Here is a 23,596-nt window from a genome sequence, read left to right on the forward strand (position 1 = left end):
CTCACTCTCTCCAGGTTAAAAATGTAAGTCCTCAAAATCCAGCAAAGTTGCTGGGGGTCTCTAAAGTAGAGAGGAATTAGCACATTTCTGAGAATTCTCCCTAACAACCACCAGGACAGAATTTATGGTAGATGTTTAATACAAAGCACGGTCAGTACACATAAGCATCGGCAAAACAGCATGGAGTACCGCAAGAATCCCCCATCTGACATGCTAGAAGGACCAAGCGAATAGGGTCAAAGAGGGGGTATACACATCCAGGAGTGAGTAGTCAGAAGGCAGTGAATAGTCACAAATTGGCGGGTTGATGACAGGCAGTCGATCATTGGAGCGCAATAGCAACGGGCCATGGCGTCCAAAAACCAAAAAGGCAAGGTGAAGCAACCCACACTAGAGGAGTTTACCAAACTTGTACACACAGATGAGAGCACCACCCCGACGACCCCAACACCACAAGGAGAGAAGGTTCACGGGAGTTATGACCAGCAAATCCTGGAGGCCATAGCAGCCTGGTAGGTGGCTTTTGAAGCTAAAACAGACGCCCTCGGCATAGATGTGAGGCAGGACGTGAGGTCATTGGCCCAACGCACAGGAACACTTAAAGATGTATCGGGGAACCCAAATGGCTTGAAAGACACCTCAGAAGTAGTTAAGGTACTGCAGCAACAAGTACATAATCTTGAGGAAAGAGTGGAAGACGCTGAAGGAAGGGCCAGGCGCAATAATGTGAGAATTATTGGACTCCCGGAAGGAGAAGGAGCAAACCAGACTAACTTTATAGAGAATTTGTTGCTACACGAAATAGAACCGGGGGCCCTCACTCAAGGCTTCATAGTCGAAAGGGTGCATATGTCTTTGATGAGGAAACCGCTGCTGGGGCCCTTCCATGGCATGGCCAATTATATCTCGGATACAGACTATAAAGATTGAGAAAGGATACTTGAACACTTCTGTAAAGGAGGGAAAATCCAACAAGCATCAGCCACCATTGCTGCATACCCGGACTACACCATACAAGTGCAGAAACAGAGGGTGAACTACAGATCAGTCAAAAGGAGGCTGCGGTCAGCCAACCTCAAGTACATGTTGCTGTAAAGTGCTAGACTGAAAATTATAAACAAAAGGACATTCCATTTTCTTTGACAATCCCGAAGAAGCACATCAATGGATGGACAGAGAGAACTTGCCAACCGGAGCAGGCGCCCGTGCGAGCAAAGAAGAACACGCATGCTGAGGATAGATATAGCAGCTGGATGGTGGTGGACGGACGCAACTATAGGAAGATGTGGAGATATAAACTCCAGGACAAAACCTTAGGAACTCAGCCTTGCCAACTGCAGGGGCCAACAGCGTAGTGCCCATTTAAGATCGTACTGCGAGGAAAAGTCCTGCACCCAAGACTGGATTTGTTTTTGGATACTAGCAGTTACGTATCCGCCTGCGACACCCCACACACCAGGACAAGAACCTGAGGCAGGGGCAAGAAGCGAGGATGCCTGAGCACAAGGTATTGAGCTGGGCAATTGTTGGGGGGTGGGTTGGTTGGGGTGTTTGGCTAGTTAGTTGGAAGTTAGCCTATAGATCAACACATGGTAGGGTAAATTTGTGCATTAGACTGCCAGGAGACGTTAGAGCTTTTCGGTGCGATGGGGGAAACTTAAAACAGCGTCCTGGAACAATCGACACAGCAAGCCTTCAAGAAACAAATCTCGAGAGAGAAAAAAAGTGCCCTTGCCAAAAAATTGAGAGGCATAAGTCTCGGCTAGCCATACTCAGCTTATGAGAGAGGGGTACTAATATGGATGGCGCCGACGGTGCCATTGAGTGTGCTTGAGACTGTTCAGGATAAAGAGGGCAGGATATTTATAATGCGTGGTAGAGTTGAGCATAGAGAATTTTGCATCGTCAAAACATATGCGCCCAACCAAGAGACTGCAACCTACTTCCACATTTTATACCCACAAATATGCTCCCAAAGGGATGGTACACTGATTTTATTAGGATGTTGGTGTTTATCAGCTTTTCACTAATGTTTTCTGAAGGTACAGATCTTTCTAAGTCAACTTCAGTTCCAAAATATTTACGTTGGATGTGTCCTATTTCTTGAAACAGTTCTTTGGCTGGTCCATGTATGAGAATGTTATTTCAATTTTGCAGTTTTAGAGCAGGACCTTTTTCCATAGTATAATCGATGCAAAAGATTCCGTATAGTAGAATGGTGTGTTGCTAACATTTTGATGTGGTGGAAAGTTCTTTTGCAAGCAGTTCCTAAAATGCAGGCCTTTGAATATCCTCGCAGACCAGTGTGGCTGTCCACTGGACAGGAGTCCATGGTTTGTAAAGTATTCATATTCTTTTGTCTTTTAGTTTCACCTAGTGATTGAGGAATTGTCATAAAGATTTAAAGGGCTTTTGGCGTACATTACACATTGAGCTGCATGTCCATTTGTACATTAGATGGATGGTTTGTTTGGGTGAAAGGAGCATTTGGTTCAAAGTTTGTTGGGGACTTTTTTTCTATAAGGGTTTCTTTTGCCATAATGTTGTCTTCCACCATTTCATACTCTTGACCATTATTGTCTATGGCAATTGTTTTTTGTTGCTCTAGTTTATAAGCTTCTTCATTGAAATATGGTGCCGTGCTGCTTGTGTGAATCCATTCACCATCACAGAAGTTTGAAAAGGTCTGTATATTGACAATGCACATGTTTACAAGTACGTTTTGTAATGTATTGATTAATTTAGTTAGTGGTTTCATTCTGTTTAAAATCAATATAAACAATGTTCTCTTTAGTAGAAAGAAAAGCTCTGACAATTAGAGCTTGCAGGATTCGTCTCCTGTGGTGTTTCAAAGGGTAGATTGTGAATTTTCAGCTGTTTTTGTAATATTGTGAAGAACTCTACGGTGGAACATTTTCTGTAACATTTATTTTTTGGATTGCTTTACCATGACTCTGTTAACACTGGTAGATACAGTGTTAGAATTGTTTGTAGTTCTTTATTTCTTTGTACATATTTGTCTACTGGTAGTTTTTGCAAGAAGGGCCTTACCTTTCTAGTCATGGCTGGTTTTGTTTTGTTGAGTGAGGTTACTAGCTCTTTTTTAATGTTTTCAATACATTGTTTTAGAAGTGGATGACCATATGGTGTCATTTTATTCTTATCTGCCTATTTTTCCTTTCTTTTCTATGGAATTGCTTTTTAGTAGGCATTTTGTTGTGTCTGTTGGGAAAAGAGAAAGTTTGGGTTGGAAAGTTGTGCAAAATATATGTATGTAAGGTGCATGGGTGTGTGGGTATGGTTGTGCAGATGAATAGAGTGCTGTTTGATTGTGAGGTGGTATATTAGGTGTGGTTGGGAAGGTTGTGAGAGTAAAGTCTGCAGAGGTGTGATGGTGTTGGGGTAGTGAGTAAGGGAGTATTGGTGTGATGGAATCTGTAGGGACATTGTGCTGTTTTGAGAACAGAGTGGGTGTTGCAATGGTGGTGTTTAAATGGGACTAGAAAGAGTGAGAGTGGTGGAATATAATGGCTTAGAGTGAAAGAAATGTTGGTTTGAAAAGGGTAGTATGGGGTAATATATAGTGGAACTGTGCTGCTTTAATTCCATACATATACATGGTACATCAATGCACTTTGTTGGATGTGAGGGGTATTCTTTTTTCATTTCTTTTCTTCGGTAATGTGCTTTTTTCCTCTAATTGTACAAGACAGTTAGGGGGAATATGTGGTAATGGTGAGGTACTTTTAGTAAACAAGGTTGTTATTAATGAATGAAGGAGGAGTGGTGGGGAAACAGTTAATACAATTAGTGGACGGTTAAAAATATTTGCTACTTTTAGGACCATTTTCATGAAAGTTAAGAAATGCGTATGTGCATTTATAAAAGCTCTGTAACATTTTGTAAAAGAGAAGAAATGTTGATGAAGAGATTTGTAGTACACACTTAATTGGCAGTTGTGTGGAAGTTTAATATGTTAGGAGTTTATGCATATTTGCAAACATTATTCATTCAAATAATGTAGGTGCTTATGTAGTCCTACATTATTTGTTTGTGTTCTGGGACTTGTGATTCCACTGTTCCCATTATAAAAGGTGTAGTACAAGTCCCATATTATAGAGAAAAAATTAGTACTGCACATGCAGCTGAAGATTGGAATGGGTTATGATAGGAAGCATACATGTACTGTCATTATATTAAACTGCCACACACTGAGTGCCAATTACAAATGGTCTAAACATCTATTTTATCTGCTTTTACTTTCTTATGTGCTGCTATAAATGCAGATATACATTTTTTTAACTTTCTTCAAAATGCTTCCCCCGAAAAGTATTTTGAAAAGCACAGCATTGTATATGTTTCTTTGAAACACATGTCACAGTTTTGAATCTTGAAGGTCAGTCGTATGATTTTATTTGCATTCTGGAACTTGTAGTTTGAGTTTTATAATGGGTGAAGTGGAATTCGAAGAGACAGAATCCAAAGGAAAAAATAAAGACTTATAGAATGGAATGGGTGATGTTGGAATGTATGCATGTGCTGCCAGCATATTAAACTGCAGACACTAAGTGCCACTTAAAAATTGTCTTCAGATCTATTTTATCTGCTTTTCCTTTCTTTTATGAAAACGTGACACAGTGCTGAACATGTGCATATGCATTTTTTTTACTTTCATCATCATGCTTGTAAAAAGAGACATTTTGAAATGCAGAGCATTCTAATTGTTTGCTGCTTCATGTGAGCAGGCGATAAATGCTGCAATGCATGGCATTTGCTAGAGTGGTGTGAAAAGGCATCCATTTTATGTTAGCCTAAGCTGACTAATTTGAAACTCACTTTCAGATTCCATTTTGTTTTCTCACCCATTCTGATGGGTTGTCATTTCCATGTAGAAAATGCTCTCAGCCTGAAGGGCTGGAAAACGTGTCTCTGCAAGGAATGCATAGCTAAATGCTTTTGCCAGCTTCAAGTCTTGAACGTGCCGGCATGGACGGAGATAAAGGGTAGTTTGTCTTCCGCACTCCTGCTTTCCAGAAGCTAACTGTGCAACCAATGTTTATAAAACAAGAATCAAGCAAACAACTGAGCCGAAATGCAGACCGACCTTTCTGTCAAAGACAAACACAGATAAACTATGTGAAGAATGTCTGCTTGTCTCCTTGCACTGGGAACATAGTGAACCGCGCTGCTATGAAATCAGTAAATTATACAGACATGACGTGGAGTGAAGTTCCATGTGTTTTCACGGAAAATGTATACGTTACACAGGTTGTAAACTATGTGTAATGCAACAACTGAAGGTGTCTTGAAGTATATTTGAGGTTGACTGGCCGCCATGTAAATTTCTCTATTTCTCTATGACTGTCAGCAGACATAGTTGAACCTGAGACTGCTTAAAGTGAAATAAACTCTTGTTATGTTTGAGTCATGACTGGTGTTCTTTATTTATTTGCAGTAACTCAGATTGAGATTAAGAAATAGTGCCCAGAACGTGCAGCTTCTCCTGATAATGACCCATCACTTTTCGAAGATGAAGTAGACAGACTTTGACCAGTGATTATCGGGGGCCCCTGCTAGGAGACAGTGTTTCTCACAGTCTGCTGCTCGTGATCTGCATCCGTTGCTTTGACCAGAGGTCATTGTGGCAAGAGTCCCAACCGTATGCAGCGACTGTGTTTTGCTTTTTGGGAGACCAGGAGCCACAAGGAGGGCTTCCAATTGATTTCATTTTGAAAAAGGTGAGTTTGCTTAAAACTGTTTGGATAACAAATGAGAGTATTTTGCAAAATATTTGCCTGGTAAAAGTTTGTTTTGTGAACTGAAGTATAATGCCTGGTTTTAGAAAGTAATCTACTTGTTGGGCAGCACTTTGTTGTGATAAAATACAGTGAAATGGTTTAGAATATAGTCAGCCGGCACCACCGGAGAGTTCATCTGCATACGAAATGTATGTCTAGTTTTCAACAGTATTTGGCACCACCAGACCCTACATTAAGCGGACCTTCAATGGCCTTCGTTGGGAAGTTTTGAAATACCTAGGATACAACACTTGGAGTCTGTATTATTGAGGAAGAAGGCTAGGCTGCTGCTTTTGACACAGTTAGGGACTGGCGAAAAGAGGACCTCCAGTGCCTCAAAAGTAGGGAGAAATGTGCACACAGACACAATGCCCAAGCAGAAAAGGCTTTAGCACACGGCCAGCAAAAACAGGATAAGGGTGTTAGGGTATTAGAGCTATGGATAGAGGGTTCTAATTAGAAATACAGAAAATATATCCAACTAAAGATTTGCATGCATCTGATGAATTAATATACAAACTACTGAATGAAAGGCGAGCACAGCCTTCAGCACTTCCTCCCTATGTTTCACCAGCGCCTGCACCAGTACAGTCACTGCTACCAGCTCCAGACACACGCTCTGACGGTTAGCCTCCACTCCCTCCCGCATGGGATTTACCAGAGCTCTTGCCCCCAGTAACCTCTGCCACTTCAAACACTTCTCTTTTACCACATTCATACCTCCCTAGCGACCAGAGAACTGTGACTCATACCCCTTGGCCGGAAAAAAAGGCTTTCCAGCAATGGGCAGAATTATATATACAGGAGGGCGACAAAGCAGCCACATCTGGCTCTTCGAAAGATCATGGAGGCAGCCCTGAACAAAAAGTATTGCTAGAGCAAATGGGACATTGCTTGGCCCAGAATTGGGACAAGCTCACTGATTCTGCAGTCCCACAGGAACTGGAGGATTTTTTTTTGACCTGTACTTGAGACACACCATTGAAAATATGCCATCACATGTTAAAGCTATTTTCTTTAAATGCCAACTAGACAAACTTCACCAATTAAAATTAGATAAAGAGACTCACACACATCCTATGTCCAGAAAGGGTTTCCACCCGCACCCAAAACGAATGGCGAAGAAATGCACATGAGCACAAGAGACGCTCTCAGATGGATTTCAGATGCATCCCCTATGGATATTCATGACACTTTTAGTCAATATTATCCATGCATTCAACGAAAGGTGTTACAAGTTATAGCTGAATATTTACAAGACAAATGCCTTATGAAAAAATGGTACTGCCCTGCAGATATTATGACAATATACAAACACACATTTTCAGATGACACCTCACTGTCCTTCGACCTAGCTTTGATCCTTAATAAATGGTCCGAGAATCCGGCTGCATAGCTAGCCATGAGAGAAGTACCCCTACTCTTGTGCCCCAGAAAGAGGAAGCAGGCGTACTACATCTTGCAATTTTTACATGTCCCCTTTTCAAGGCAGGAAGTGAACACTCTTAAACAATCCATCCCTGACATTAGAAAGAACCCCACAGGTTCTATAAGGAAACATCTTGCCGGCAGATTTATGGAAACCTTTTAGAACAGTAGATGATATACGTGCAATTGGCGATACATGGGCTGCACTTGAGCTAGCAGACAGAACAAGGAAGGCGGAAGAGAAATCTCCACAGAGCATACTGACATTACCTAACCATATTGTGAACAAACGGAAGTCTTAGGTGCCAGAGAAAAGGATAATTTGTGATACATTGACCGCTTGCATGCAAGGGAAGACAGAAGGAGCCACAGAGTATTTTAACAGGTTTGAGCAAGTGTTTTCAGATTTCAGTGGCCAGGATTTGAGTACTGAACCGGGGAAGAGATTGTTGATAAATTTGTATGTGGGCCATTACCTGACATTCAGTCTCAAATCACTGCCTTTGAAAGTGCATGGCAGACTAAGTGACAATATGAAATTCTGCAGTTGACCCAGTATGAGAATAGAGTGAACAATGAGAAGGAGAAGATTGAAAAGAAAAAGGTTGATTTAAAAACTAGGGTACTCTTGCAGCAAATTGCAAGGTGACAACAGAGGAGGATGCCCAGCAGAGGGGACAGTTTAACCCACAAATGGGGACTGTGATATGAACCAATATGCCTATTGTAAGCAAGAGGGCCACTGGAGGCCACAGTGTCCGATCCTCCAGCAGAAGGCAAATGGAATGTCCGGTAGAAGGTCAAGAGCACGCAGCAACAGCATGCAAGGGCGAAATGGAAAGCAGATCTCCCAGAACCAGCAATATGATAGAAATACAGGAAATCAAGATGGGCAACAGAATACTAGGGGCACAAACATTTTTAACAACACTTTTCACACTTATTTTACTGAAGATTTTACATCCAATGATATTTTATTTCACTTGGACAGCCTGAAGCAGGATCTGGAACACACCCCTATCCCCGTAGACCAGAAAGGACCTTACCTAGAAATGAAGGTTGGGGTAGGGCACACACTTTTCTGGTGGACACATGAGCACAAAAATGCTCTATTGACCACTTAAAGGTTCCCGATATTCCCCTGTCAGGGCAACAAAATGTATCAGTAGGGTTTTCTGGTACCCCAGTGGTAAGCCCGGTCTCTAAAATGGTGCCGATTTCTTTGGGACCTTTCACTGGCTTGTATCAATTTTTGGTAACAACCAAATGCAGTGAAAAGCTATTGAGACTGAATTTATTGAAAATATTGCACGCAGTGATTTCTTGCTCCACAGGTGGAGTATACTTGACCATTTCTCCCCAGCAAAATTTCACCTCCGAATTCATTGTTTTGCCTTTACGCAGTGAGTTCCACCAGGAACCTACACATCTATGGGCAGTGAATGACAAGGATGTTGGAATTCTAGATGTTGAACCAGTGCGCATTGTTTTCAAAACAGGTGTTAAATTGCCTCGCATTCCACAGTATAAAGTTTCAGTCGATGGTGAGCAAGCTTTTAAGGGTATTGTCTCTGACTTAATGCATCAAGGTATGATAGAAGAAATCTCTGGTAGCACATGTAATAGCCCTGTTTTGCCTGTTTATATGAAAGGTGACAATGCTTTACCCTACCATTTTGTTATGGATCTAAGAGTGAGTAATAAAGTTGTAGATCCCAAGTTCCCCATTGTTCCTGACATCCCTACCATTCTGACTATGATTCCCACAATGGCTTTCAGTCATTGACTTGAAAAATGATTTTTTTAGCATCCCCATACACCCAGATAGCAAGTATTTGTTTGGTTTTTCCTTTGGGGGACATTCCTTTACTTTCACCTGAATACTGCAAGGGTACACTGAGAGTCCTAGCATTTACAGTAGGGCCCTCATGGAACAACTAGATACAATTGAATTGCCTTCTTCTTGGACACTCCTACAATACATCGATGACTTGCTTATCGCTGCAGTTTCAGAAAGCGCTTGTAAGGAGGGTACCATTTTGTTACTGAAACACCGAGCTGACCATGGTCATAAAGCATCTTTGAAGAAATGTCTGTATTATCAACAGGAGGTCCCCTATTTTGGCTATCTCCTGTTGAAGGAAGGAAGGCACTTTGCATCTGAAAGAATACACAGCATCTCTGACATGGCAGTACCAAATACCAAATACATAGAAAGAGGTTAGGGATTTGATTGGGTTGGCTTCCTCTTGTAGGCAATGGGTTTCATATTTTTTCACTCATGGTTAAACCTTTGTTGACATTGACAAGAAAAGTTGTAGCTTTACCTCTTCCTTGGGATACGGTTTGTCAGCATGCTTTTGATCTGCTCAAAACTGCTCTATGTCCCGCACCAGAATTGAGCACACCAAATTATGTCAAGGAATGTGTCCTGTTTGTGCAGGAGAGAGATGGTTGCGCTTTGGCTGTTTTGACACAGGAACATGGAGGAAGAAACAGGCCATGCAGCTATTTTCCCTCCATGTTGGACCCTGTTACATGCGCTTTGCCTAAATGTCTCTCTGTGGCTGTTGTCGTTGCCTCTGTAAAACAAAGTGAAGGCATGGTGTTGTGTCTTTCCTTAACCATGATGGTGCCTCACTTGGTAGATGTACTACTGAATAGAACGCAAACTCAGCATCTCACATCTGCCCGGCTCACAAGGTATGAGCTCATTCTATTTGCACCCCACATCAAAATTAAGAGATGCAGTTCTTTGAATCCCACAAACATTTACCTCCTTTAAACGAGGACAGTACCAATGACATGACCCATGATTGCCTCTATGTCACTGAACAAGACACACAAGGGAGGATTGATTTGAGCGACACACCCTTGAATTATTTTGTGATGGTTCTTGTTTTAACATCCCAGATGGCACTTCTGCCGCTGCCTATGCAATCACCCCCTTAGACACTATTATCAAAAGCAGGAGAATTCCTCACAATTCTGCCCAGGCTGCAGAAATATTTGCCTTGACCAGAGCTTGTGAGATATCCCAGGAGCTTGGAGTAAATATTTATACTGACAGTCAGTATGCCTTTGGAGTAGCTAACAACTTTGGGAGACTATGGGCCGAGAGGTGATTTTTAACATCCCATGGTACTGAGATTCAGCATGGTCCCTTGATAGTGCAATTATTATCAGCATTAGCTCTTCCTAAACTAGCCATAATGAAATGTGTAGCACATCAGAGAGAAACTGATGACATTGGAAAAGGGAATGCATTTGCAGACAAAATAGCCAAGCAAACGGCCACAGACCCACCATCAGGAGTGTATGTGTTGGACTCCGCTAGGTGGGTTGCTGAGAGTGGGATGATGGAAGATGGCTTTAGTAGCTTGAAAGAAATTCAGGCTGAAGCCAAGTAGAGGAAATCGAACAATGGGGTTCTGGACCAGCACGATTGGATGATGTTGGGTTGATCATGTTAAAGATGGATGCTGCCCAAGGCTTATGTAACAGCAGTAGTTACTATGGCACATGGGCCAGCTTACATTAGTGTGAAAGGTATTTGTAAACATTTAGACCCAGTATGGAGAAATGACAACATTCCCAAAATTGCAGAGTGACTAGTTCAGAACTGTATGATATGTCTACAACACAACTTTGAGAAGGGAACACGAGCACATAAGGGTAGTTTTGGACCTCCTTCCATGGCATTCGAAGTGATTCATTTTGACTTCATTGAAATGGAACACTGCCAAAATTACAAATATGTGTTAGTAGTGATATGTGCATTCATCAAATGGGTTGAGGCTTTCGCTTTGAAAGATAATACTGCTATGTCAACCGCAAAAGTCATGCTGCAAGAGTACTTCCCTAGATTTGGGTTACCCAGAGTAATATAGTCCGATAATGGACCTCATTTGATTGCCGCTATCATGGTACAGGTATGTGAGGGGCTGCAGTATAAGAAGTGATTCCTCTCTGCAAGACATCCCCAGAGTGCCAGGTTGTTTGAATACCACAACGGCATCCTTGAGAACAAGCTAGCGAAGGTGTGTGCACACAGCAAACTGAAATGGCCCGATGCCCTAACACTAGCTATGTTATCCATGAGAACCACTGCCCAGGCAACAACAGGACTTTCTCCCTATGAAATAGTAATGGGGAGACCTGCTAATGTATGGAACACACCCAGGCCTAAGAAACTGTCTGACATTGGATACCCATTATTGATTGACTACTGTGACCAGTTGACTCAAAATGTGCATTTGATTCACCTACAGGTTCGTGCAGCATTGCCCGATACATATGAGGGTCCTGGTTACTGCATTTGACCAGCAGAGTATGTCCTTCTGAATGACTTTGAGCAGAAGTGCAGTCTTGCAGCTTGCTGGAAAGGACCCTATTTGGTGCTATTGGCCACTCAGACAGCTGTTCGAATGATGGAAAGAAGCACTGGATCCATGCTTCAATACCTTGCCACAAGTGGGAAAAGGAGGGGGTAGGATATTCTGAACGCAAGGGTGTGCCTTTCAGTCACGGCACTGGTTCTGATCCTAAGCCTAAGCAGTCCAATTGTTCACCACTTACTCCAGATACTGACCCTTTGTTCACTGACCACTCTGTATCAAGAGTGTCCAGATATAACCTTCGACCACAGAAAAAGCTAGCGAATTACATTTTGTAGGTAGGAACGTGTGGTAAAAATACTTCACCCACAAGAAACCAACTGTATTCCCTCTATTACCCCCAAAGACAACTGGAGGTAAAGGGGGGAAGGGAAAGGAAGACTACACAAGACTGCCCACGTGGTCAGGTGCCACACACAAATGAACTTATAGAGCCTGTTTCAGTGAGGCTTCTTAAAAGAAACTGAAAGACTACGCCCCTGTTTGGAGCATGTAGAAGCAAGGACATGGAAAGTATTGCCACTGGAGAAACACAATCTAAAGGACTATGGTCCACTAGGGACAAATGCGTAATTATGATTATTGTAGCATGTATTGTGCTCATATTGATATCTGTGTTATGGTTTTTAGAAAGTTCTCATCCCCTTAGCTCACTGTTGCCTACAGTCAGCTCCACTATCTTGTCTCCTTTAAATATGTACTCACATACCCTTTGTCCCCTTGATCTCGAGCACAAAGAAGGGTATTTCAACAACACCCTCATACGAATTATGAATGACACCCAATGAATCCTAAACAGGAAAAATTGCTCGGTGTGTTCTCACCTCCCGCAACACGGTCAGAAAGGTTTAGATGGGTACATATATCCACTCCCATTAACAACTGCTTGAGTGCTTCTTTTAGGGCTCTGTTCTTTGGTAGATGGAATGATAGTACCACTGGTAACTTTGATGGGACAAACATCAATGAATTTGATCAACAGGTATTGCTCCCTCTAGGATGCTCTGTCTTTGCTAATAAAAGCACTACCAATCTCGCCTCTACCAAACATACTGATAAAATGTCTAGGCCCTATAAATCAATGGTATCATTCCGAATGTCACCAGTAGGAAATAGGGAAGCAACTCCCCATCTTACACCATCAACCATAATCCTGATAGAGTATCATTTTGTTTAAGTAAAGAAGGTTCTCAGTATATCGGTACATATGACAAATGTATGCACACTGCAGTTTTGGCGAACGAGACAAGACCCTTATACAATGGGGGATCCATTTTCTTTGTCTGGGGGAAACAAGCGTATCCATGGTTAACCAAAGATTGGAAGGGAGCATGTTACTTGGGGATACTGTTGCCAGGGGTTTACTTAACTACAACTGCAGAAATATTGAAACATCACCCTAGGAGGGGGATCAATGATGGCACCCCTCTCCAAATATTAGGGGATGTGGCAAAATCCATGATACCATTCTGTGTTCAAGTGATACATTCTTGAAATATCAGAAGGTTGGCTCGAGTATTGGAGAAAACAATCAATGAGACTAATGATATACTGTTTAATATGACACTAGAACAAAGAGCTATTAGACTAGTTGCTCTTCTGAATAGAATGGTGTTATACATCATGTTAGCTGAAAGAGGAGGAGTTTGCAAAATGGTCAGGTCAGTGTGTTGTGTGTATATATCCGACTCCTCCCCTACTGTGCTCCTAGCTATCAAAAGATTACATACACTAGGTTCAGAAATACATGTTGACAAAGGTAATGGGTACATTGTAACACAGGCCTGGAACCTATTAAAATCATTGGGTTGGAAGATGTTCTCTGTACTCGCAATATTCCTTGGGGTGATCTTGTTTTGTTGTTGCTGTATACAATGTTTACCAATTTTAGTTTCTATACTAGGTAACTGCTGCTCCAGGGCTCTGGAGAAACTGAAACCTAGACCTTGTCCTCCTGTTAATGTGACTAATGCATTGATCATGCAGGATTTAGAGGACAGACAATTTAAGGCTAATGATATAAATTATTATGAGCGACTTGGAATGTGTTAACTTAGGCTAAAAGTAGAGTTTGTGAAAAGGCATCCATTCTGTGTTAGCCTAAGCTGACTCATTGGAAACTCACTTTCAGATTCCATTTTGTTTTCTCGCTCATTCAGATGGGTTTTCATTTCCATGTAGAAAATGCTCTCAGCCTGAAAACGGTGGAAAACGTGTCTCTGCAAGGAATGCTGCGCTAAATGTTTTTGCCAGCTTCGAGCCTTGAAAATTCCAGCATGGACGGAGATAAAGGGTAGTTTATTTCTTCCTGGCTCCTGCTTTCCAGAAGATAATTGTGCGACCAATGTTTACAAAACCTAATGTGCCATGCACATTCTGAAAATAAAGAATCGAGCAAACTACCAAGCCGAAATACAGAACGCTATTTCGGTCAAAGACAAACACAGATAAACTATGTGAAGAATGTCTCCTTGTCTCCTTGCACTGGGAACAAGGTGAACTGCGCTGCTCTGAAATCAGTAAATTGTACAGACATGACGTGGAGTGAAGTTCCATGTGTTTTCGCAGAAAGGGTATACGTTACGCAGGTTGCAAACTATTTGTAATGCAACAACCAAAGGAATCCTGTATATTTGAGGCTGACTGGCCGCCATGTAAATTGCTCAATTTCTCTATGACTGTCTGCAGACATAGTTGAACCTGAGACCACTTAAAATGAAATAAACTTGTGTTATGTTTGAGGCGTAACAGGTGTTCTTTATGTATTTGTAGTAACTCTGGTTGAGATTAACAGTGGTTAAAAAAGAGAATGTGCTTATTGAGAAGCTTATTACATGGAAAGTAGCAGTAACCCTCCATATATATATATATATATTTGTGAAAGAGTTAAAGAGTTAAAACATTTTTTTTAGATATAAGCATACTTGTAGTTTGTTTTGTTATATGCAGATCTTGTTGAATCTGGAAACAGAAATCTGGGGCAGTTGCACAGTCGTTTTTGATGCAGATGCCTTTCATTAACAGGAGATATGTACTCAGTGTTCAAATATACATCTGACATGTTGAAGTGAGATGACAGCGTTAGGTGCAGAGGTTTTGGATGTGATTGGTGGATAGATATCAGACTCTTTGAAAGCAGCCAATGAGGGAGTGTTGAGAACATGGAAGTGGAAAGTGTAGAAAGGCGACCCTTGTGTTATTGTGTCTGCTGACACTGCAGAAGTCCGCAGACAGTACGCACCACATCCAGGTCTTTTGTGGATGCCTGGCACGGAAAGGGGACTGTGGGGATTAGCCCATCAGGTTTGCTCGGTGTGGTTTACAGGAACAGAAGGTAGCAGGAGTTTTATTTGCAGGAGTTGTGAGAGCACTGAACATGGCTAAGTTTCTGTGTTTCAGAATGAAGACTGTGTGGATATTGCGGGACTCTTCAATTCAATGATTAAAGGTACATGCTGAAAATCATGGCATCTTTAGAAGTTTTGGATTGGCAGAAGTGGAAGTGTTGTGGCATGCAGTTTGTGACTTAAACTGTGCAAGCTTGTTTTCATTATGTAGGAGTATATCTCACTTTAAATGTCCAGACATTGTAAGCATGCATTGTGGCGGGGACAGTTTGGGGTTTGTGACTCCAGTGTATTTGAAGGTTGCCCTGAAGAATTTCTTTAAAAACCTAATGGAACAGTTTCCTGCTGCCAAGATTATTTTTTCTGAAATAAATCAGAGGCAAACATAGAGATGTCCAGTAAACTATTTCAGTACACAAATGGAATAATCACTGCAGCTTGTCAATAACAGTGTTTCTGCCTTTTTATATGCTGTAGGAATGTCATCTTTTGAGAATGACAATATAAGGTCTGATGCTGTGAATTTATTTGTTCAAGATGGAATTCATTTCCCAGATGTCGGAAATGCAATTTTCTTTTACAATGTTAGGAACGCATTGAAAAGGTTTCTGTAAGAAAATTGTAAAGGAAGATATAGAGTGTCCAGTACTACTGTACATAAAAGCAAAACAAGGAGAAAAAAAGGTGTTTTTCAGAGCCACCACTAAAGATCAAATAACTTAAATTGTCTTTAATCCCCCCCACCCCTTTGAGTGGCCGTGGACGGCATGTGTCACATCCGGGTCTTATAAGGTTGCCTGGCATGGAAAGGGGACTGCAGAAACCATGGACAGTCATGGTGTCCACCGACATCGGAGGATCAGCCAATCAGATTTCCTGCGTGTTGTGTGGAGGAATAGAGGGTAGCAGGCGTTTTGATAGTAGGAGTTGTGAGAGGGCTACAAATGTCAATGGAAATGTCTTTCAGAAGGCAGAGTGTGTGGATTGTGGGGGACTCTTGGGTCCATTGGTTGAAGGTGTATGCTGAGCATTTTGTGTAATAGCCGAAAATCTTGTATTCTCTGAATCTGAAGTGTTCTGGTATGAGTGCGAGGCATGAAGTGGGTGGACCTCCTCCTATCTTATGCAAATATGGTTAAATGTAAACATCTGGACATTATTACTCTTCATTGAGGAGGGAAGAGTTTGGGGTACGTGACTGGAATTTCTTTGCAGTTTGCAATGAAGGAGACATTGGGAAAGATGAAGGAAATGTTCCCTAATTAGAAAATGTGTTTATCACTCATTGCCCAGAGACAGATGTGGATGCACTTGAGATTATTTTGTCAGCAAATGGAAAAAACGAGAAGCAACATCAATAAAGCTTTGTGTGCTTTTCTGCGAGATGTTGGCATGACATCATTTCATAATGAGAAATTTAATTTGATAGTGCCAACTGTGAGAAACCTGAAGGAGTCTCACCGGTAGTCTCCGGGGATATGTACATCAGAACTTCCGGAGACTGCATCAAGCATTTGTGCATTTTTAGATCAAATAGCGATGGGATGGTTAGATGCAGAGATAGGGCTGCAACTGAATGCACATATAGCAATTGAAGAGGTGAAATAGGTAATCTGTTCATTACTCAATAATAAAGCACCAGTTGTGACTGGCTGACTGCAGAATTTGCAAGAAAAGGGTAGATGGCCGGTGACCACACATGAAGCAGTGATCTCTATCCTGCTGAAGTCTGATAAACTGCCTTACAAATGCTCATCCTGTAGGCCTTTCTTTCAAATAAATACTGAAAACAAAATCTGAGGGAAAATCCCAGCTAACCATCTTCTGACTATTATGCCAGTGCTGGTCATTGATGACAATCTACACAAAATAATTTCAGAATACTTTTTGCCGTGATTATTAGCATTGATGATGGGATCCCTGCAGTGGTGGCAACTCTAGATGCATAGAAGGCAGTCAACTCCTTCATATAGTCTTTTCTATTTGAAGTACTGAGGAGATCAGGTATAGGCATCAAACGTGTGAAATGGATTAAACTCCATTGCACTTAACCCATTGCGATAGTTGTGATCAATAATGTACAATCAACAATGATATCCCCTACTAGGGGTAAAAATCAAGGCTGCCTTTTATCGCTGTTGCAGTTTGTGCTGGTGATAGAATCCATTCCCTGCTATGTCCACGAATATCATAAATACAGGGTGATTAAGATGTACTCCCCAATTAATACAATATCACTATAGATAGATGACATGCTGCTGTATATTAAGCACCTAGAGGTTAACTTATGCCTGATAGTGTTCGATATCCAAATGTTTGGTTTATTCTCAGGGCAGATTATTAACTGGGAAAAGTCAGAATGACTACCCTTAACATCGAACACGGAACAAGGTGATTGCCTCCACCTTCGGATGGTGCCAGCAATCTATTTGGTACCTAGGAACTACGTTCTCTATGGTGAGGGAGGATAGCTCAGGAGCAGCACGTTTGTCCTGGAAACAAAACCACATGGGGCAACACAGGATTTAATTATGATCCCGCAGTTAGGTACCACTTGGTGGTATTAAGTGTGTTATAAATGAACAATAAAATTTAAATTAAATCAAAAGTTGATTTGCTCTACCAGTATATCTACATGACAACGCTGGATGTCCTATTTTCATAAATAGAAAGATATGTACATCTTTCATTGTTGCAGTCAGCTAGACAGACTCTCTTTTTCCAAGATGGTGGTAGTCCCAAAACAATTCTACATTTTTAATAACGTGCCAGTCAACCCTCACACCCACCAAAATTATTTTGCGATAGAATAAAGAGCATGATGGTAAAACTAATCAGGGTAAATAAAATCCACCTTCCTATTAAAAATGGTGTCAACAATTTATAAATTATTCAAGACACAGAAACAGTGGCGACCAGATGGATCTCGACTTAAATGGGACACACTCTCAACAGTGCACTGAAGGATGAGGAGTGGACATACACCTTCTCTTTATTGATGAACATCCCTTTTTTTGTGAAAAATATAGACTCACACATTATAACTGCAGTAAATGTATCATACACCGAACAGACTCCACTCGTTTCTTCCCAGGGTATCCCCACTGTGAAATAGGTGTCAGGTGCCTGGAATTAACTTCTTTCACTTGGCATGGCTATGTCCACCTATAGCTGACTTTTGGCATGTGGTAACCAACTTGGTGAGCAACATTACAAACACGGTACACCACAGGCATAGTTGTTGTGCCTATTTGGGGGTACAAGATTTGAAAACACAAAGGTTTGTATGTATGTCATCAATAGTAGCGAGACAATTGATAGCTAGAGCATGGTATAAAGGCCCTACCCCAAAACAAGATACGTGGCTATGAATGATGACTGAGTGTGAAATAAATTGTGAGATAAATGAAACAAAGTACAGTGTCACTCTACCGAGACATAGCCATCCCAAGGATATCTGGCAACAATTTCGAGTATACCTGGGTACATAAATGGATTAGGATTCTGGTGGGGGCAGACACTGTCTCCAGTTGATACTGGGTTCACTGCAATATCTTTGTGAACCTCATTTTTCTCTCATTTATTTTCCTTTATGTTGGTGAGATTATGGTGAGTGTGATGTTATCAACTGGCATAGAGAATTTCAGACTTTCCAATTTTGGTTTATGTTTGAATGATGTAGAGGGATATGTTTCAAATTTCTTGTGAATGTATAACCACATGCTTCATGATGAGCATCGAGTTTACTGTTTCCAAATGTCTTTTCTTGTATTATATTGTTTGATATGAAACTTGAAAAATGATATAGTTATTTTTTAAAAAGTAAAAGAATTCAAGTCAGTGGATAGAGCAGCAGAGAAAGGGGGGAGATTGAGGTCACCAATGACAATGAGTTGGTGCTAGGCATGAAGAGAGTGAATTTGTTGGGAAATGTGGTCAAAGAATTTACCTACCGGACCAGATGGTCGGTAGAGGGATATTATGATTGCCATCGGTGGCAGTGATTTGTGAGATAGTCTTTTTCAGTGAGGGAGAATTAGCAGGAGATAGGGGAACAGGAGAGGTAGGAAGTTCGGGGGATGAACACAATCCTATACCACCACCACTGCCAGGGGGCGCAGAGAGTGAGTAAAGGTGTAGACCGGGTCTGAAGGGCAGACAGGGTTGCAGAGTCAGGGGGCGCAGAGAGTGAGTAAAGGTGTAGACCGGGTCTGAAGGGCAGACAGGGTTGCAGAGTCAGAGGGAGTGATCCAGGTTTCATTAAGGACAAGAGAAGGAGAATGAGAAAGGAAAAGGTCAGAGGTAAAGGACGTTTAATGGCAAATAAACTGCGCATTCCTTTAATGCTTGTCCTTTAATGACCATTTCAGGCCCATCCCATGTGTATACGTCATGCCTTCTCTTGACACACCGGCCGGGTCTCCAGCATTACCCTCACCTCTTCAAAAACGTTTCTCCCTTTTGTCTGTACATACTCTGTTTTCTAGTCACACATCTGACCTTCATTGTCTTCACCCATGCTTATTTGGTAAAGGCTGTTTAGGGCCTTCGGCATGTGCAATATAGGGATTAAGTGTGCACTGCTTTGGCCCATGCTATTCCTATTCTGTTGTTTTTTTATTAGGGTTTATACCATGTTCCACTGCCGTTGTCATGGTCTCCGGGTGTTCTGGTGGATCAGAGATGGGAGTATACTTATATTTCCAATGTTACCTGGGTGTCCATAATATACGTTAAGACAGATTCCATGCTTAAAAATACAAAATGTAAGTATTTATTTCGCATTGAGTATTATAATGCACTAACTCGCGGAGGAGCCCCTTCAATGAACTTGAGAACAACAAAAACGTACATAAAGTACAATACAAAACGTGTGGAAATATACAAGGAATAGGACGCATGACATGGGGCTAAAGGCCCAAGAAGTCTTCTTAGTTGCAATCGGTATAAGAGATCAGAACAGTCTGTTGACTTATACAGTGTGGTTCAATCTTTTGTTAATGCAACATTGGTTTCAAACATTCTGTTTCAGGAATCTGGTGTTTGCAGATTATTTATATAACCACAAACATAAATCAAGTGGACATAGGAACAAGTCAGATGCATTTTCGCATGCCCTGGGCAGCCATATTCTAGGTTGTCAGGCAGTGGCTAAACGTGGCTGTGAAGCCAAAAAGCTAGTCTTAAGGTCCACCTACAATGAGGAAACGTATTGGAGTCACTGGGGGAGGAAATGTTATTTGGATAATGCACGTAGCATATCTGAGTTAGTTCTGTTCATGGAGAAATCATTTTCACATTCCGTTTGAACCTCTTGAATCTTATTCTGGTTTCACATTTGAACCTGGTTTGTTAGGTTAAATTGTTAACCTGTGAGGATGCTGACAGTCTTGTAGCTATATATGTTTTCATGTAAGGGGACTGCAGGTATTTAGAAACAATGCTATGGAGGATGTGGAAAGTAATAAAGTTGATTGTGTATGTTATTATCTTCGTATAAGGTGTTTTGATGCCCGCTGAGATATAATCTCAGGGATTGAGTCCAAAAATAGGTCTACCTGTTTTATTTTGTTTACGTTGCATTTGGTTGCAATAGTACTCGAACATTTTGAATGCATGGGCAAAGTGAAAAGACATGCTGTACTCTTTAAAAGTTTGCTCAAATGTGCAGTTCATTGAAAGTCAATATTATTAGTGTGGGCGCAGAGGCAAAGTACACCTATCCTTGCTTGAGTGTAAAGAGTGTAAACATTTCGACTGGGTGCTCTGTCCTTGACGGCGAGCCAAGCAAATATTAGCAAAGGCAACGATAAACCGACATTAATTTCCAGAAGCTGCAACACCAATTAGAACTTCAAGCACCACATAGGAAAAAGGACATCGTCTCAAAAGTAAGTGCTAATGAAAATACTAATTAATGCTCATTTAAAAAAAAAAAAGTTAACACGAAGCATGTGATCATATTAATTATATTTCTGTCAATTCATTTTTGTGAGGAAAGCTTAGAACACACACACAATGCACTGAAATTTCCGAAGAAAATATGACCAGACTGTATGCCATGGTAAGTGAAGCTTATGATGCTAAGGATAATACATTTGACACATACCAAAATAGAAATGAATAATGAAATAGCAACACATTTTAAAATAGAACTTAATTATGAGTTGGACTGTAATTAGAGAACGGACGTGACACTGCTCATGTAAGAAATCTGTCTTCTCAAGCTCTACCTGATTGCAACACTAAACGTCTCCTATCCTGTGTGGGAGGCACTATTCCACTGCCTGCTTGTCTACATTTTCATGGCTCATGTATTTCATCTCACTGTCCATGGTTCTGTATCATGGCATTTGCATACAAGCTGCTATTTTACATAATGTTTTTCTGATCTGTGCCTAGAGGTAGACAGAGTTTCTTGGGCACCCTGTGTGCAATCATTTAGTAGGCTTGGGTGATTACGAATATCTCTGCAGCATACGCGTTGGCCTGCTGAACTATCTCACTAGGATTGGTTCCTGTAACCAGCATGGTGGCACTGATTCCTGCAGCAGGCAACTTGACATGCAGAGGTATCTTCTTGAGATTGGACACTGTAACGGCTGAGCTAGGTCAACAGATGAAACTAGGTAATTTGAATAAAGTGCATAGTGCTCCTCGATGTGCTAGAGCTGGATCGCTACTGTCTACCCGTATTCCATGCAGTGCTTTACAGCACCTCTGGAGTAGTCAGATTGCGAACTGAACACCTTTGAGATGTTCCAAAACAGCAAGTGTAATAACCACTCATAATGACAACGATTTTACCACCACGTGACTTTAGGTAATGTTATGTGTGGCCAGTTTGCAAACTTCACACATATTGTCAAAAAACGGAGACTAGAAGTGGATATGGTTGGCTGAACTAACAAGAGCATATCACAGTTTACTATCAAATCTGCCTCAACGGAGCGCCTGTGTTTTTAGTGACTAGCGTCTCCTCCTCACCATGTTTACTAGTATCCTAATGATACTCCTATTCACTAGCCTGTGCTATACAAAGCACACACCGCATAACTTGTTTTCATGAGTTCCCCCGAAGATAGCAACTCCTCCTATGGGAAGGATGCTTTCAAACAACCCAGAAAGAGATCTCACGGTATAATAATATTTATCTGAATATGACAGTGTCTCAAAGCCAAAGCACAGGTTTATAGTGTTCTAATGAGTGTTGGGGGTCGCCTGCCATGGAGATCCGGCAGGCGCCCCTGGGTGCTGTTTCCATCAGCACACCACAGGCCCAGTGCCTGTGGGGGTTTGGGGCCTGCCCTGGACATCCGGCAGGCCCCTTGGTACTATGGGACATCAACGCCATCGGGGTGGGAGCACAGCCTGCCAGGCTCCTGAACATGCGGACCTATGCCACCGTCCTGGCACGAGGGTCCCATGGCACCAGGGCCTGCAGGCCTGGGCCGCCACGTGTAGGCCTCCGGCCTACATCTTTAATGAGACACAGACTCAGACCAACCTCTTATGGAGTCTGCAGCCGATCTGTCTCACGTGCCTGCAGGGGCTCCCTTTATTAACTTGGGCCATCACTGGCCCATCTTAAAGGGGCAATACACATAGGGTAAACACATCCCCTTAAAGGGGCACTGCACACAGTAAGGTCCCACCTAACAATGAGTGTTTGCAGATTTCGGTTTCAGAAGAGGAGTGTTTCGCCAAATGGACACCCAAGGCCGTTTCTTGGGGCGAGTGAAGTTGGTGGCTGTCTGGGGCGCAGGCATTTTGGGGTCAGGAGATCAGCTTTCTCAGCCTGTATACAGAGTCTAATTTACGAGCTCCATTCCAGTTTCTGATGTGTTTTTTTTTTTTTTTTTTGCTTTGCATTTTTTGCATTACAAGTAAAAAGAAAGAAACGGGATGGCACAGAGTCTGTCAAATATGTGTTTCAGTTGTCTGTGCTGTCAGTGCTGTATTTTAAACAGTGGATGATTACCGGGAGATGACTGCCGACACAGCTTTCACTGTATTGATAAAGCCAGCAACTATGAGCTGTGGTTAGTGAAAATGCGTTCCTTTTTACTACACATCCACCAGACAAAACGTTTGCTGTTTTCAATAATGCGGATACTGAAGAGGCTCTTGGATACCAGTGTTGTTGCTATGTGTTGAGAGGATAAAACTATTATTAAAACAACTGTCTTTGATGGTGGAAGTAAGGCTACTTGCTCTAGATATATTGTGAATTGAGCGCAAAATGATTGCAAAAATATATTATGCAGCAGTAATACACACACTTAGAGCACCAGCATATAGGAGGCTATTCTTTATTTATTTTATTTATTTGGATTTGTAGCGCGTACTACAGCCCGCAGGCAGCGAGGCGCTGTATCAGAGTTTAAGAAGGCTTGATTAAGGGATACAAAGAAGCCGCCCAGTGAAAGACTTGTTTACATTTCAGAGTCAATGGTTACATAGTATCACAGAATACAGGTCTATAAAGTCAGGCAAAGAGGTTTGTTTTGATGGCTTTGCGAAAGGCTGAGTGGAATTCATTGAGCCTGATCTGAGGTGGTAGAGATTTCCAGAGTGTGGGGGAAACTGTAGGGAAGCTGGAGCCGATAGACCGGGCTTTATGTGT

General features: G+C 41.7%; 1 long non-coding RNA gene across 2 annotated transcripts in view; it reads left to right on the forward strand.

Moving 5' to 3' along the window:
- The window catches only part of LOC138481480 (uncharacterized), a 267,586-nt gene that overhangs the window by 118,462 nt on the left and 125,528 nt on the right, over positions 1–23,596 (forward strand). For both annotated transcript variants that reach the window (XR_011274253.1, XR_011274254.1), the window contains exon 2: positions 5,456–5,738. This is a non-coding gene — a long non-coding RNA (uncharacterized lncRNA). The remainder of the gene's footprint in view (positions 1–5,455; positions 5,739–23,596) is intronic.

Source organism: Ambystoma mexicanum, chromosome 5p (genome assembly GCF_040938575.1).
Source record: "Ambystoma mexicanum isolate Mex_15411 chromosome 5p, UKY_AmexF1_1, whole genome shotgun sequence".
NCBI lineage: Eukaryota > Metazoa > Chordata > Amphibia > Caudata > Ambystomatidae > Ambystoma > Ambystoma mexicanum.